Below are 11,745 nucleotides of genomic sequence, written 5' to 3'. Positions count from 1 at the left end.
TCCTTTTATTAAGCTGACATAAACAAAGTTTATGTCACATAGGACCTTTAAGGCACATAGGACCTCATCTGAAGATGAGCTTCATAGGTGAGTCTAATAGAAGAATGTTACCCCTCTGTGTGAACTTTATTTCAAAAAGTATAGTCCAATATAACTATGAGATCCAAAGGGGACAGATGGGTCGGTTGTATTCATTTAATGTTTCTATTTCTGGCAGCATCTGTGGCAGGATGCGGGGGGGGGTGTGGGGGTGGGGGTGTATTTTATTTTCTTTTTTAATCTGAACAGACCTCCTGAGAGCCCTGAGAATTTGATGCCTTTTTGGTTATCAGGTATGTAAGGATAAATTCTCTAGACTGTTCTTAGTTTCACCTTCCTATGAAGCATTGTTGTCTTCATTCTGAGTTTTTGGAGATTTGGTCAGTCCTTTCAGCAGGACCCTAAGCTCTTTTCTCTTCCCACTCTTGCCTGCTCCTCCTAGGCAGTGAGATAGACACTGGTAAAAACAGATGTTTGGCAAAGTTATCATCCTTCTCACTACAATGCCTTTGCTTCTTGTGTATGACTTAACTTGGTTACAGCCACCTGAAGTCACAGAGAGAAAAACTTGTTCCCCTGGATGACATTTTCTGTTTTCCATGTGAAGTGAAGTTTCTGCTTACCTCTGAAGCAAGCAGATTTTTAGATTATATAACCAAATAATGAAAATCATTACAGACAGATTTTCTTCTGTGCTTGTCTAGAAAGACAACAAAATGAAGAAGAATAATTATGTAGAAGCCTTTTTGTCCCATAGATGTTGCAATGCATTTGGCTGTGTCAGTTCCTTTTGGACACAGTGTATGCCATCTTGTGGACAAGTCACATTATGTCTGAATCCTTGAGACAAATATTTAAAGATTGTGGTATATTTTGTGTGTGATAAAATTGCTTAGTTGTACGATAAATAGTAATGTAAAATAGTACATATTTGTAGCTTAATGCAAACAAACCCTCTTTTTGGATGCTGATTTTGTAATTAAAGTTATTCGAGTTTGCTTGGTTCCCTTTTGAGGAAGCTGAATTTCTTTTGCTAGGATATGAACCACTTGTTACCACTTGTACAACTATCAAACAAAATTCTTTGCAGTATTTTTTCTTAACTGAGTTTAAATCTATGACCTAGAACTATGTTCATTTGGGAACAAATCAGAAATAATTCTGAGAAACGTCTGTCAAAGCAGCACAATTGCTACATGCCAATAATAAGAATAATATTTTTGCTTTCATTCTTGAAGCAAGGAAATTTCTAAAATTATTTTATTTTTATTAGATACATAAGCAACTTGTACAAATATTTTTGTATTTGAAATTAAGATACCTATACTCTTTATTGACCCATACTAGTTTGATTATTTCCTGGTAGAAAGCAAGCAACAACTCTTAAGACATTCTTTAGTGACAAAAAAGTCCTTTCTAAAAGCAATAACAACTCATTTTACAGGGAAGGCTCTAAAACCCCCAACATTTGTCAAAATACTATGCTTGCTGAATGAGATCATTTCCCTTTTCATGCAGAGATCAGGGAGATGAACAGATCTTGTCTTGTAAAAGTCCTGTAGAGATAGCCCACTGTCTGTTTCTTCTAAAATTTAAAATAAGGCAAGCTTATGGTAAATGTTTCCAAAAACAAGTATGTAAAAAGTAAAACATAGATGTTTACAAAGCTGAAGTTTTTGCTGTTAGCCTGAAAATATTATTCTAATAGGAAAAAGCCTCAAATAAGTTGATGTAACTTAAAATCTAATTTGAACTCAGAAGCAGTTTTATGTTTAAAAAAAAGACTGTAATTTAAATTTGATTTAATGAATAAAAATTGCTGGACAAATAAAGTAGTGTCAATCACATGCTGATTAAAGAAACTGTAACGTTCATTGTGCTGTTAGCTTTGTCTATCCTGCAGGTAGGCAGAGCCATTTCTAGCTTTAGGGTAGATGTTATTATTGGTCATGCAGAGATACTGGAAAGCTGGTGATTAATAAGCTTTCCCACCGTTCACGTATAACAGAATTAGTGCTACAGAGGTGTAAGCAGCTTCTGGTAATAAATTTGTCACCCAATATTGCCAGGTTCCTCTGAAGTACTGAAAGCTATCAAGCAAGTAGCAAAGCAGTTGGGTCAGATGGTTCTATTGTTGAGATATACAAATGTGTGTAATATAAGCTGGTGAGAGAACTCATGACTTACTAAACAAACATCTGGGACCAAAGCCAAGCGTTGCAAGTATTTGAAGATTTGAAGACTAACATTGCCCACCCATATGACAATTAATGAGGTCATGCACATTGTGATAATCATAAGGATCTGTGTTTGCTGACCAATGCTGAAAAGTTATTTATGAGCTGGATGAAACTGAGCCATGAATTTGCAGAGAAACAGTTTATTTTTAGTTGCTGTAGATTCTATTCTGGTTGTGGCACAGATCATATGATTTTGCTGCAGGGCAAATTCAGGAGGAGCTGCGCATACAATAAAGACTTGCAGAATCTATGCGTACAGCAGATCAGCCAGCTCTCCAAATCCCAAAGTGCTTTCAACCATCACGTAGGGGTTTCTAGTTCACTTATTTTTGTTACTAGTGTTTGTCTTTAAGGATATTCAATTGTTTACTGATTGCCTTGCTTGTCACGAAGGATTAGTCTGAAAAGACAGAGGATTCATTTCAACTGAGAAGTGTCCTGAACATTCGGCATCAATATGTAACAAGCCACTCAAGGCTGCCAGCAAATTTGGTGAAGTGCTTTCTTAATGTGTAGCAATGGATGATAAGATTGCATTTCACCATAATTAGTCATTGTTTTGTTAAATGGGTATTAATCCTTACATTGCTATTGCTGTTTTAGCTCTGCAGCTATGATACTTGTGCTGATTTTGTCCCCAGATGGTAAGATTCCTGATTTACTGCTTCCTGCTGACAAGCAATATCAAGTGACAAGATATGATATGTAATATCTGAGTTTCTGGAACAGGAGCTGACACCTTCCCAGCTGAGACTGTTGGCCATTTAATTTATATATGGACTTGAGAGATTCACTGAAGGGCTTTTAATGAAGGCAGTCCCACCAGAGGTGGGGAACTGAAATATTAAAAATTATGTCAAAGCTATTCTTAAATCATGTAACATAAATTATAACAACTAGAGATTATAAACCAAGATGGAATTCAATAGCAGTAACTTTGCAATTGCCAGAACTGCAGCAAGTATTACTACTGCTAAGTTCAAATGTTTGTAGCATGAATTGAAAGGAGCATAAGAAAACAAATACTTATTGGCACTCAGCCTTGCACATAATGTGTGTGAGTGATGCTGGGAACAGAGTTTCAGAGAAGTGGGTGTTTGAGGCCTTAAGGAAAGCTTCATTGGATAACTATGAATTTTTAGCAATAAGGTCTTAATCTCTCTCTCCATTTCTGTATTTCTTGCCTCTATCCCAGCTGGGTTGTAATAATTCTGGTGTCCAGATGACAGCTGTGTGAAAGATCATTATGTCAGAATTATGCACAAGAGACTACTGTATCATTCCTTACTTGCTTTAGATCCAGAGTGGGATCAAAGCAGTTCATTAAAGTAAGCCTGGCTGCTGCCTTAAGTAAAACAACAGAAAGCTTAAAGGTGAGATTTAGATTAGTGGTTTCAGTGCTCAGATACGACGTGGGTCAGCAAAGCTGATTTACAGACAAGACTATATCACAGCTTGGCCAAACAGTAGGTCAGGCATTATTCTGGAGGAAGGATGAGAAGATGGGATTTTTGCACCGCTTCATTCAGCAATGGCATCACAGCAGTTGAAATCATGCTTCAGTTCTGTCTATAAAAAAAAAAAAAGCTGCCTGATTATTTTTCCTAAAATCACATCCTTCCTGTACCCTGTCAAGGGAGTAGGAAGATGAATTTGAAGGGTAAAATGTTGGAGAATCACAATTTTTGTCTGTTTTCTGATGGCATTATTAGAGAATCTGTCAAATAATGGACTTAATCAGGACAGATCTGACATTTTTAAATGTGAAGTTTTTCTATCGTAACCATTTCTTTTTGGTTGTTTATACTAGGAGAACCATTACTGGCAGTGAATGGTTATTTTCCTTGTAATGCTTTACAAGAAGTGTCAAGTGTTCTGGGAAAAATAAATCTATCATTACCTCTTTTGACACAACACTGCTGTGTCACTCTCTAGGGGAGATGATATAATTTACATACTTAAATGTTTTGCTGTAGTGTGAAAGTGTGTTTTGCAATCTGGTGGATGTTTTTAGCTGTTATGATCAAATAACACCATGGGAGTTTGTAATTAAGAAGGAAGCAATACTAAAAGAAGGACAGTAAAGTATTAATATTTAGCTTTGGATTAATTTAGCAATTCTGTCAACCAGCTGCAATCCTGGGGGATCATTTGTAGTTCCAGACTTGATATGCTACTTCTGTTTCATGTAATAAATCCATTAATATTCCAATTGTCTACAAGCATATTACCCCATGTATTACCAACTTGTGGATGAAAGAAGTAAGTTTGTTTTTCCTTAATGGTCATGCTAAGCAAGGCACGTACAGTGAGGAGGGTGCGTGCTTGGGAAAGAGGATGGCAAGAGGATGGCAGATGTTTAGTATCAGGAGGAATTGTTGCAATACCTTAAACTAAGAGTTGGCCTCCCTGGGAAGGGGTTCAGTCTCTGACGCCGCTCCGTGGAGGCAGGGAAGCCCACCTCTGTGCATCTGTGCCCAGCACACGGACAGGCTTTAGGGTAAGGAGCTCCCTACCTGCCAAGATGGCAGTAAATGGGCAGCTCCAGCCTCAAAAGAGAGAACGGCAGCAGCCAGGAAAAGCTCAGCCTCAGACTTGCCTCACCAGAGAGCACCAGGCAGTAGTGTCTGAGTGGCTGCTGTGAAGGGGGTGTGTGGGGTGAAGAGACCTGAAGGCAGCTTAAAAGCTCAAAACTTTTGGAGAGTTCACCCTTTTCATCCCATTGGTTTCCAGCACCTGCCGGTGGATGGGGTAGGATCACCAGGAGAAGTGTAAAAGACACAGGAAGAAAATGGGAACTGAGAAAGAAGATGGCTTTATGTAAGATAATGTGTGTCTGAGAGCTGACTTAAGTCATTATTTATCTATTATGTGGGATTTTTCCCTACCAGTTCCATACTGGTGTGGAGCAGTGGTTTTGTTTCGATACCCTGTGACTGAGAGCGTCATTGCTTAGGTTCATGTATTTATTTTCACAAAGTAGTTTCTGAAAGGGAGGGTGTATTTGTGGGCTCTCTGTCCTCTCCCCCCCCCCCCCCCTTTTTTTTTTTTTAATCCCTTCACTCTCTGTCACACAGAGAATTTATTTGGGGATAATTTAAGTTGAAGTTATTAACTCCCAAATCAACATAGCAAAGCCCCCTATCACAGTTTTTTAAACAGCCAAGTGTTTGAAAACCAGCATTCAAGGTAACCCACTTCCTAGCAGCCTTGAAACCCAGACTTTGCTGCTCTTCACACAAGCAAACTGCACCATACTTTCAAATGGATTTGGCACCTATAATGTCAGACTCTTTGATAACTGCCCATGTTGGTATAGTTGTTTATATTGAACAGGGCTAGTGCTCACCCAAGCAGAAACAATATAGCAGTGTTATCTAGGCCTATCTCTGCGAGCTGTTAATTATTGCATTGTTAGCTCTGAAGTATTTTGTGATTAGTATTTCTGTAGTAGTACATAAGAGGAAGTGTATTATGGTAGTGCTTATTTTTCATTATCGCAGACATTTTTATGTGCGCTCACTGTTGAAAGTAGCTTAGAGAATAAAACTGAAGCTGTCTGCACAGTACAATCAAAAAGTGCTGAAGTTACTGTAGAGTGGGTTTGGAAAGCTGATGGAAACCCTAAACTCTGAGCTCAACAAAAGCTTGAGGCTCAAGTGGTTCCTTTAGCTGTTGCTTGGAGAGGACCATGTAGAAGTTGAAATTAATTTCTCCTGTACTAAAGTTAACTGAGTTAACTTAAAGTAGACAGAATTATTACACAGTAATATTATTCCTTCAAAATGTAGCTCTTGCCTATCCTTCATTACCTTGACTCATGAAGCATTTGGCTGATATTTTTTTTAATCTCTTAATATTTACTAAATCAACTAATATGCTGTCCCAGTCTTTGTTTTATCAAAGCTCTAAGCCCTAGATCCAACCTAAATGAGAACATATTTAAAAACAAAAGTCAATGACACTATCTTTTTTCTTCCTGATCAAAAACCACCCAGAGTGCCAACCATTAAAAGCACATTAAGGGGACTCTGTATTCTACCATGAATGTTTTGCATTCAGAACCTCAGCCAGGACAGCTATAATTACTCTGCTGGGTGCTAATGAGGGTGCTGTTGGTACTTTAGTAGGGATATGCAAATCGAGTTTTGTGGCTACCAAATACATGTATGCATGCAAATACCATATTTGTGTATTTGCCACTATTACCAGTGCTTCAAGGACATCTCTCAGCAATGTGAACATGCACTTCACACTGAAATGTGGGATGTGTATCTATCTTGTTTTCAGCTTTGAGGCTTGAAGTGTGAACCTCAAAGCTCACGTCACATGGTCTCTTGGCTAGTTAGAGAGAGAAAATCTCCCTTGAAGATTAGCTGCTGTTAGCAGGAGAGGCAACAGAACATTTGTACTTTGGACCTGTAAAACAGAATATTGATTTACACTCGTGGCACTGACAGGATGTGTATTTTATTCTTGGTTAAAATGCAGGTCAATTTTAAAGGAGCAAAGTTTGACCAAAGTCACTAGAAATCAAATGACGTAATAGCCAGTTGTGCGACTGTTTTGTGGTGGTGTGTTTTTTGTTTTAACTGATGCATTATTTCTTAAACCCAATGGGACTATTAGCTCACCAGCTAGACATGTTATACAATGCAGGTGACACATGATTTGTAATGATCTAGGCTTGTCTTAAATGTATTTTCTGGAAAGTCAGCCCAGTTTGTCTGGAAGTAATCAAAAGATGTAGAATCTCTTATTTCTTTAGTCAGTTTGTTCCACTTGCTTATCTAACTATTGAAATAGAAAAATAAGACATTAATCTTCATTTTCCCAGCTTTGCCCTTGTAGCATCCCAAGGCTGGAGCGACTCAGGTTCGTGGATTTCCTTTGTCAGAATTGAGGTGAAACGACACCAGGGGAGTTCAAACAACAATCAACATTTATTCAACCTAGATAACCTTGCCCAAGTACAAGTGAACTTATCAATATGAACCTTGCATCATGTCATTAAGTAGCTGTTTGAAAAGAGAAGGGAGGTGTAGGAAAAAGAAGCGGAAAAAGGAACATGAAACTGTCAGGAGAGGCCTCCCATTGAGTCACAAGATCCAGAGTGGACCCTCTTGCTTTCTGGACTCCTTCTCAAAGAGGAGCCCAGGGGCAGCTAGACCCACTCCTAGTCTCAGACTTGGTCAATGGCTTATGTTTAAAAGGATGAGGCGTAGGGACTGTGGAAAAGAGACAAGGAGAGAGAGAGAGGGGAGAGAAAGAGAAGGAAAGGGTTTCACCAGTCCTGGGTCCAGCGTTGGTCCAGCCAGCGTAGAGATCCAGTTCCAGAGGGCGCACCCTGAGAACTCATTCTCCCTTCTTTTACAGTCGGTGGTCTCGACACGTGCAGTTCATGTTCCCGCGGTTCTCTCAATCGGTCGGTGAGCATCGGTGTGTGTGGGTGTGGGTTTGTGTGTGTCATTGGGGAGTTGCCTCTCTTTCCCTGCTGGCGTGACCACTTAAGATAGAAGCACAGTCTCATCCTCCATGGGGCCCCCTCCTCCAGGTGCATACGCTGTGCTCCTTCTCATGGTCACTTAAGATAAGGAATTGCAGCTTTGGAGAAGCACGGTCCCACCCTCTGTGCGGCCCTCCGACAACATCATCCTGTTCACACAACTCCAGCGCTTTTACAAAGTCTGTCTTTTCCACCAAAGTTCCTTAACAATGTTTGAGACATTGACTGTAATTTGTCAGACCGTCACAGCCCTCTGAACATAGGTTTTTACTATACTTTTCTCTCTTTGATTAAAAAGCTCTTTACCATTTGGTACTTTCCCCCTATAATCTAGTGAGTTATTTGGGACAATAATTTTCTAAACTTGAAGAAATTGTATCATTCCATAATGAGAGATTCAATACTCGGACTAAATACCGATCTTCATATCAGTATTATTTAATTAAGGAGAAGCATAAGAAAAACCTGTGCATTCTATATACTAATTGTTTTGACAAGTATGTACAATTAAATTAGTTTCACTTCTTTTACTTCTTGGAAAACTTTTTATCCAAATTCTTTAGCGGTAACAACCTAGCAGAACAGTATCTGATAATGGAGGGTAAAAGGACAGGCGGGGAAGAGATTGTTGACTCGCTTAACTAATTACATATAAATCCTCTCCAGTTTCGTTAACTTTTTGTCAGTGTTATACACAAAATTACATAAAAAAGAACTTAGCTCACAGATGAGCTAAATTTGCTATGAGGCTCAGAGAAAATATTTAGAATTAGAAAAATCAGTGCTAAGCTACACCACTTTAATCAAAACTCAAGCTCTGCTTTCTCAGGCAGTCAACATTCCCACGGGCAGAAGCTGACTTTTGATTGAGTACTACCTGATGTTGTAAGGGTAAATAATTTCTTCTTCATCAGTATTGATCCCACTGGGAAGTTCATGCCCTTGGGACTTTGGAGTAGCTTTTCTTCAACCAACTGATGTTTGCAGCAGTGAATTATGTAGAAATGACAATTTTGGATTTTTGGTCTGGTTTGGGTTTGTTCATTACTTTAAATATAATCTTCCAAAATATTTGGAAGTGTTACTTTTCTACATGGCACTGCTGTTTGTGTCTTTTTTTTTTCTTGAACCCTATTGAGTTTACCGTTTCTCTTTTAAAATATTTATATTGTGAAAAGCAATCCTATGAATGGCTTAAATTTTAGCTGTCATTGTAGGTCAGGATATTGACTGGCAATCGCAATACCAAAATGGCTGGCTGTATTTTGCCTGTACTAACTGTTCAAATTGTGTTTTCTTGTTCTGTTTGCTTTGCAACTTGAATGAGCCATTGCAACAGTGGGGAAAAAACCCATCATTCTTTCTGATAATTTGACTTGATGCATCTACCTTGCTTTCTCTGTAAATCTATGCTTGTACATTGATTACTGGTCTGAAACTGTATTCTGGCACAACTCTCCTTAATATCTAGTATTATTGAAATGATCAAAACTCATAGGAATTCTCTTCTAGCCTCAATAAATCAGTATATGCAAAATGACCAAAAAAAAAAAATAATTATTTGTATGTGTGCAAGTCCTACAATTTCCAGACAGGAGAAAAATAAGGTGACACTAAGGTTTACTTATTTTACGCACTGAGGTCATATTACAGTATGTAAAATATGGCTAACAGTCTTTTAAATGTACATCAACTTCTAAACTTTGTTTAGTTTCTTTGGTGGAAACTTACTGTTGTAAAAGCAAAACACTAAGCTAGCAGGCATTCACTTTTTGGGGCTAAACTGACATCTACTGGTGTTCTGTAATACAATACATGCAATTAGTGTGATGACAAAATATACACAATATTCTGCGTACATTTCCATTTCTGTGACGCCGTTAGCAGCCCTGGTGATGACTCAGTAGGGCGGAGAAAGGTGTAACAGCCAAATACAGCGTGTGGGGCTGCCTAGGACATCATGCCACTGGACAGGTGATGGAGTGGAGCTCTCGTAGTTACAGTGTACTGCGTTCGGACTTACTTCAAGCTTCTGAAATTGCCATGTGGCTTTTTCCTTATGATTTTTTTAAAAAATTACGTTTACAATCTTCAGAACAAAAATAGTCTAATAGGTACACAGCTCAGGGGGGTGGGGGGAGACAGTGAAGACTTACCTTAATTTCTAGCCCTGTTTCCTCAAGCATGCCTTGAGTTGGTGCTGCCCATGTCCCCACCCAGTCACTTGGTCTATTGCAGGAAGGAACTTCTGCGGGTCCCACCTCACAGGCGGCCGCTTCGGGGAAGCTGTGCGGGGTTTGCCCTGCAGGGCAGGCCTGCACCCCGCCTAACCCAGGCGGGCCAGTGGGCTGCAGCTCGCAGGTGCTGTAGTGGCCTGGCCAGCCACAGCCTGGATAAAGCTGCTGCTTCTTTTGTCCAGTGCCAGCCAGCAGAGGACTGGAAAGGGAGGAACTGGTGAATGGTGAGGCAGGTGGGGAGGAGGAGGGGAAATATGCTCGTGCACTGGTAAACGGATGCTGACTGCCTGCTGTATTTGGACGTTTGGTGGAAACAGTAGTAGGGCAATACGGAGTGATGTTATCGGGGTCCCCAAGGAGTAAAAGCTGTAGCGTGAGCCAGCCTCTGACTAGATGTAAGCAAAAAACATGGGAGAGCGTGACAGAGTAAGAAGGCTTTCAGCTGAAGGTCATGCCTTATCTCACCCTGGGAGGTATGTTCAGTCATGGCTTCTCTCTCCTGTGGCTTCTAAGCTGCTCATAGCCACTGGGGGAAGGGGATTTAGTTACAAAGAGAACAATTATTCCAATTTTAGTTATGCCAGGGCACCAAAGCCAAAATTACTCATATTCTGCTTATGAGAAAAATATCATAATGTATAATGTGATTTCTTGATAATGATGAAAATTTATTCACCTCCAAGTCTAGTTCTACTCTCAGCTTCAAATGCTAACTCGTAGGAAGGACTGCGTGCTGCTGAATCACAGCCCCCCCCCAATCAGGGGACTGGGAGTACTCATGCTGCCAGAGCTCTCATGCTCCAGCATCTGATGAAAACCCCCGAGTATCTGTACCTGCAAGTGATTCAGTAGATTATTACTGTGACTGCAGACCTCACTATTGGGCTTATTGTCACTTGGGGTAGGAGCCCCTTTGGTCTTATGAAACCTGAATTCCGGCTCTGGGTTTGAAGCTTTATACATGTTACTTAGGGTGAGGTCCAAGAAAGGATTTAAACACAAAACCAGGACTTTCACGGATTTTGGATGCTTTCAGCCAAAAGGCCTAATGCACAATCCCTGCTGAGCCCTCAGGGGTTATTGACTTCCTTCAGTCTAAAGTAGATTAAAGCACTTAAATACTAGGTCTTGACAACTGGTTCACCTAACCGATAGTGAGTGAGGCAGTCCTTGTGGAGCCCCGTTCAGGGATCTGGCCAGTAATTAATTTTCTGTCTTATCTTTGAGCTGTTGGGCTGAATAGAGGAAGGAGTGACATAGTCTGTATTTTCCAAAGACTGAATCCAATTTAACTGCCTGTAAGGCACTAGTTAAAATCGCTCTATCTCTTGAAGTTTTCTTTGATCATTTTATGTTTTCTTGCATACGGTGTTGTCTGAAACGACTGATCTTGGTAACATAAGGGGTATTGCAGAAGTAGGGGAGGGTTTTTCCTCCTGCGCTACAAAATGCGGAGTCTGGCTGCGCTGATTATGGGAAAGTGGAAGATCACTCGCTTTAATTTGTTAATCTACGCGTAAGCCTCTCGGGAAGAGCTGCGAAGTTCCCCAGTACCTAGGACCGGCCGTTTGTCTGTCTGGCAGAGTTTCGGCGGTGTGTGTCCGTCGTCTTTTTTCTTCCCCGGACTTTTTTTTTTTTTTCCTCTCTCCCTCTTTCTCCCGCCAGTGCCCAGACGCGCCGCTCCCAGGTGCGGGACGCGCTGGCTCCGCTCCCAGCCGGGGAG

Source organism: Haliaeetus leucocephalus, unplaced genomic scaffold (assembly GCF_000737465.1).
Source record: "Haliaeetus leucocephalus isolate CR32 unplaced genomic scaffold, Haliaeetus_leucocephalus-4.0 Scaffold636, whole genome shotgun sequence".
NCBI lineage: Eukaryota > Metazoa > Chordata > Aves > Accipitriformes > Accipitridae > Haliaeetus > Haliaeetus leucocephalus.
Note: the sequence above shows the minus strand (reverse complement) of the source record.